This window comes from Pyxicephalus adspersus, chromosome 7 (assembly GCF_032062135.1).
Source record: "Pyxicephalus adspersus chromosome 7, UCB_Pads_2.0, whole genome shotgun sequence".
Classification (NCBI taxonomy): Eukaryota; Metazoa; Chordata; class Amphibia; order Anura; family Pyxicephalidae; genus Pyxicephalus; species Pyxicephalus adspersus.
In genome coordinates, this window is record NC_092864.1 from 3,517,049 (window position 1) to 3,522,356 (window position 5,308).

The following is a 5,308-nucleotide window of genomic DNA, read 5'->3' on the forward strand; positions in this document are numbered from 1 at the left end:
CCAAATTATTACCTTTCAAAACTTTACACTTGTGACTTGTATTTATAATTGTCTAATTGCTTTCTCTGTTTTACAATTCGGACTTATTTGTGTTCCTTCACTTTATTTTATTTTCACAGCTTGATTCATAATTACCAAATATCAAAAAAGTAGCAATGTGCTTTATGTTATTGTCCTAAAGACCTCTGCTGCCCTCTACAGGAGACTATTAAAAATGTCTGTGTAAATGCTAGCAGCAGCAATTTGTCATAGCTTCAATGTTATTGAGATGTACAACCACAAAGCATGTTGAACAATACAAAATAATTTGTATTGAAAAAATGATTTTTCCATATGGGTCTGTGAATTAAATCTACCAAGAAGTTACATTTTATGCATACATCTCAGACATTAGAAAAAACAGACATTATGAGTAAGTTGATTCATACAGATTCTACTTGAAATCTATGTGAGTCAATATTGGATAAAAGTTGAATGAATTGTATAATGATGGTGATTACGAATAAATGATCAGTTAAATGATTGGGCCAATCCCTTAGACTGGATGTTGGCAGCACCAAACCCAAGGTGAGCAATTTTTAAAGTTTATCACAGGCTGAGGGTTAAAAAAAGAAGAAGCCAAGGTTTGTCCAAATGGTGCGCTTATTTCCCTACCAGGTTCCACTTAGATCTCTATTTTCCTAAAGATGGTCCTTCCTTCTGCAATATATAGGGCAATGATCCTATGGATATATCATGGAGCCTCTCACCATGACTCTCTACTTCACTCCTTTCTCATGGACCCAAGTCACATCCCTCATTGCCCCAAATGTGGTAAATAAGAGGCTGATTTATCATAGGTTCTTAAACTGCCCCCCAATTAGGGCATTCTGGAGGTCAGTAGCCAAATATGTTACCATACATTTGGTTAATATTTTAGCTATATCCCTTGAATTGGCAAATATTGGAGGTCATAAACTTACAAGGGGCACAAGTTACTAGAGGTGGTAGGGATGTCCCATAAATTGTCTCCTTGGTGGCTGGAGTAGCAATCCTGCATAATAGTTAGCTTCAGATCCACCCACTGGATGTTTCATAGCAGCATTATATGCCAAGAACTTGTATGGAATTGGTTCGAGGGGCTCCATTCCAAAGTCAGCCTTTTTTGGTTGGCCTGGCTGACATTTCAGTTGTACCCAGATACCCTTCTGCTTAGATTCCTCTTGTTTTCCTGCAGGAAACTGTCTCTGCTCTTAAAGTGGTGGGCAATATTACGCAAAACATTGTGGTTGCCCCCAGTCTTGACTTGGTAGCATTGGCGTGGCACAACTCTTTGGACAGTGCCTGTACCCTTGATATCCACAATATCACCCATGTTGTAGATGTTCCTATAGGTTGATGGTGGAACCGGATCATGCTGGTGGAAGGGTCTGGAGAACATATAACATGTTCCATGCCTTTTGTCCCATGTGGTCTTTTCTCACTATTAAAAGCTGTCCCCTACTGCAGGATTGCGGGTCCGGTGGAAAAAGAGATCCACTCATTACAGGGGACACAAGTTACTAGGGGTGGCAGGGATATCCGATCAGTTGTTTTCTTGGTGGCCAAAAAAGACATCCTACAAAAGTGGTGAGCTTCAGATTCACCCACTTTGAGAAAAGGGTGTTTAATAGCAGCATTAAATGTCATGAACTGATATGGAATTGGTTCAAGGAGCTCTGGTTCCTATTTAAGCTGAACCTCTCTTGCTTGGACTAGCTGATATTTCAGTTCTATGCAGATGCCCTGCATCTTAGTTTCTTCTTCTTCCTTCTCAAGCTACACTAAGCTGCCTTATTCCTTTGTCAAAAATTTTACCCTTGCCTTGATTTTGGACAATGATACCCACAGCATGCTGGGATGTCCCTAGTCTTGCCATTGTAGCACTTGTGTGGCATTGATAACAACATTATCGCCTTTCTTGTAGATACACAAATAGGTGATTAGTGGAACCGGACCAAGCTAGTAGAAGTGTCTGGAGAACATATAACGCAGGGGACAGCAAACTTTTTGGACTACTGGGCCATTTAAAGAAGGCACACTAGGCCAGAAGAAACAAGGTGTCCAAGGAAAGGTTTTTAATTTAAAAATACAGTATGATCAATGGGAAACATGATGTTGCGTGTTCTTACAGACAGATACAATATCAGGTTCTAATGATGAGGCGTTTAGCAACAGAGTATTATTAAGGTGATTGTCAGTGAGCTGAGAGCGCAGCTTGTTCTTACAAAATTTCATCTTGGAGGACAGCTGCTCACACAAATAAGTGCTGTCAAACATTGCCATAACACGCTTGGCACGTGCCAACAACATTGGAAAGTGAGCATGTGGCAGTAGAAGCCAATGAAAGTCTCTATGTGTGCGCGTGCTTGGCATCAAAATGCCCCTTGAGATTCGACTGCTTGAAAGTGCTGTTGGTGTCGTTGCACACTAAACACCTAGTTGTAGGAAGAATAATTTGTCAGTCCATTTGGGTTGAAGACACGATGTTCGAGGTCAACCATCCAGAGACTGGTAGCTGCCCGTTGCTTCTGCTTTTTAGGCATGGTAATTGGGGTTACTGTGAGGGAACTCGATGATATCCCTGGAACGTGCGATAACGCGACAACTCAATTACGCCGGATCCAACAAAAAATACCTAGGGGGGGAGTCCGGCCGGACTGGAATACTGGCTAGGCCGGAGTTTGCCTACCTCTGGGTTCCACGCCTTTTACCCCTTGTGTTCATTTCTTACTAATAAAAGCTGCCCTCCTATTGCAAGATACATGAATGTAGACCTTTAAAATGGCCTGGACTGAATCTTCCTTCCCATTGCACAAAGGTACATTTTTCATGGTTCGGGAATCCTTTATTAATACTTTTTCTGTACAGGTGAAACAAAGAATAATACACTCATATGAAAGAAATCTTGGCATGTGCTTAAAATTCTAGCAAATGATCCTCCTGTAATTCTCAGCTTAATGGATGATGCCTGGTTATGTATTGATTATGACTTTGTATATTTGTATTATTTTTTATTTGTACTGAGCTAGTACTGTATTAGTGAATTCTTTGTATCCATGTTTTTACATCCTCTAGTAATAATAATAATAATAAAATATAAAATAAAAGTATGCACAACAAAAATGACAATTGTTTATAAGACTACCTTATATATAAGTATGTACATATTTATATATATATAATACAATATAACACTATAATAATGTTAGAGCAGAATCTAGGTGTGTGACAAAGTTGGACCTGAAACAGTCTTTATTGAAGTGGAACTAAACTCATTGGTGGGTGGTGAGTTTCTGCCATATTCATATTTGGTGATGATGGCACATACTTTCTTTGTACAATGCCCTGCACAATGACAGGTTCCGGACCTGCCATCACTACATGCATGGAAGGCATCATCTCCACCGCTGGCTCCATGGTGGACTTCCGTGAAGATGGCGATACTCTTCTGTCATTGATGTAACCCCTGCCTGTGCACAGGAGCTCCAATACCCCAAAGCTCTAGGAACACCCTTTCAGGGTGTTCCTTTCCAATACCCCAAAGCTCTAGGAACACATTTCAGGTCTTAGGAACACCCTTTATTATTACTATATCCCCAGATCATGGTACATTAGTGTGGTGGTCAGTGGGAACAATGACTCCTACATTGCTGCCCATTGGAAAGAAGACTCTCACATTGGTGGCCATTAAAAAAATGACTCCCACATTGCTGACCATTGGAAAAAATGACTGCTACATTGCTGGCCATTGGGAAGAATGAATTTTAGATTGGTGACCATTGGCAACAACGACTTACATTGGTGGCCATTGGAAAAATTGACTCTCACATTGGTGGCCATTAAAAAAATGACTCTCACATTGCTGACCATTGGAAAAAATGACTGCTACATTGCTGGCCTTTGGAAAAATTGACTCTCACATTGGTGGCCATTAGAAAAATTGGCTCCTACATGTGTGGCCATTTAGAAGAATAACTCTTACATTGCTGGCCATTTGGCAGAATGACTCTTACATTGCATTGTTGATCATTTAGAAGAATCAATCCTACATTGGTGGCCATTGGGAAGAATGACTGGTACATTGGTTGCCATTAAGGAAAAATTACTCTTACATTGTTGTCCATTGAGAAAATGGCTATTAAATTGCTGGCCATTTGGAAGAATGACTTTCACTTTGGTTGCCATTGGAAAAAATACTCTCACATTGGTGGCCATTGACAAGATTGACTCTTACATTGCTGGCCATTGGGAAGAATGACTCTTTTATTAGTAACAATTGTGAAGAGTTACTCTATCACTAGTAGCCAATGGTAAGAATGACCTTTACATAGCTGCCTATTGGGAAGAATGACTTGTACATTGCTGGCCATAGGGAAAAAAAGCTCTGAAGTTGGTGGTCTTTGGAAATAAAATCATCCTTACAGATGTGTACAGTGTTTGTCCACCTTTTAATTGTGGAGGAACCCTAAAATAATTTTCAGGTCAACCAGGAACCCATTCTATAATTACAGCTCACAATATATTAGTGTGGTGGTCAATAGAAAGAATTTCTCTTAAGTTGCCCACCAGCGGAAAGAATTACAGATAGCCAAAAGATCATTGGTGTCACTTATACTGACCTGAGAATCACAAATTGCCCATTGCTCAAGGAACCCCCAGCAATCTCTGGAGCAACCGTGGTGGAGAAATAGCGATAAAAATAACACTGAGATTATAGAAATATATTTAAAGAATATTAGGTCAGCACTAATCATTGTGCAAACACATTATATTACTGACACAGCACTTTTCATTCTCTTCCCAGGTAATAGCTACTTTCAGGAAAACACATATAAAATACACACCAAACATTTTAGGTGCCCTGGAAGGCGTGGTAGGACAAAAGTGTCCCGCAGCTTTATGCACACAGAAATTAGTCCCTGGTAAACTCAAATAACTCAAAGCTTCCTCCTATATTTGTCTGGTAGCCAGGATCGCCTGAGGAAATCAGCTAGAAATGAAACTCTGGGAAGAAACGAAACTCTAATTCTTCTTTCGCTTTCATGAAAAACCAGCTGAAAGGTGCCAGAACAAAACTAGCATCACCTGCAAGAAAAGGCTGACTTCCAAGTCTATATATCGGGACATTCCCAATCCTTGTAAGAGCGGGGAAAAAGGCAAACCAGCCCCAATTTACCCTGCTTTTCCGGGTATCTATGGATAGGAAGAAATGAAGGAACAGGACAATGTCTACAGAAGAAGAAAGACAATGAGAAAAGACAGCCAGGAAAGGAGGAACTCCTAATTC

General features: G+C 40.2%; 1 pseudogene; it reads right to left on the minus strand.

Moving 5' to 3' along the window:
* Positions 1–977: 977 nt before the first annotated feature.
* Positions 978–3,438, minus strand: LOC140334696 (large ribosomal subunit protein eL21-like; annotated as a pseudogene).
* Between the last annotated feature and the right edge of the window lie 1,870 nt (positions 3,439–5,308).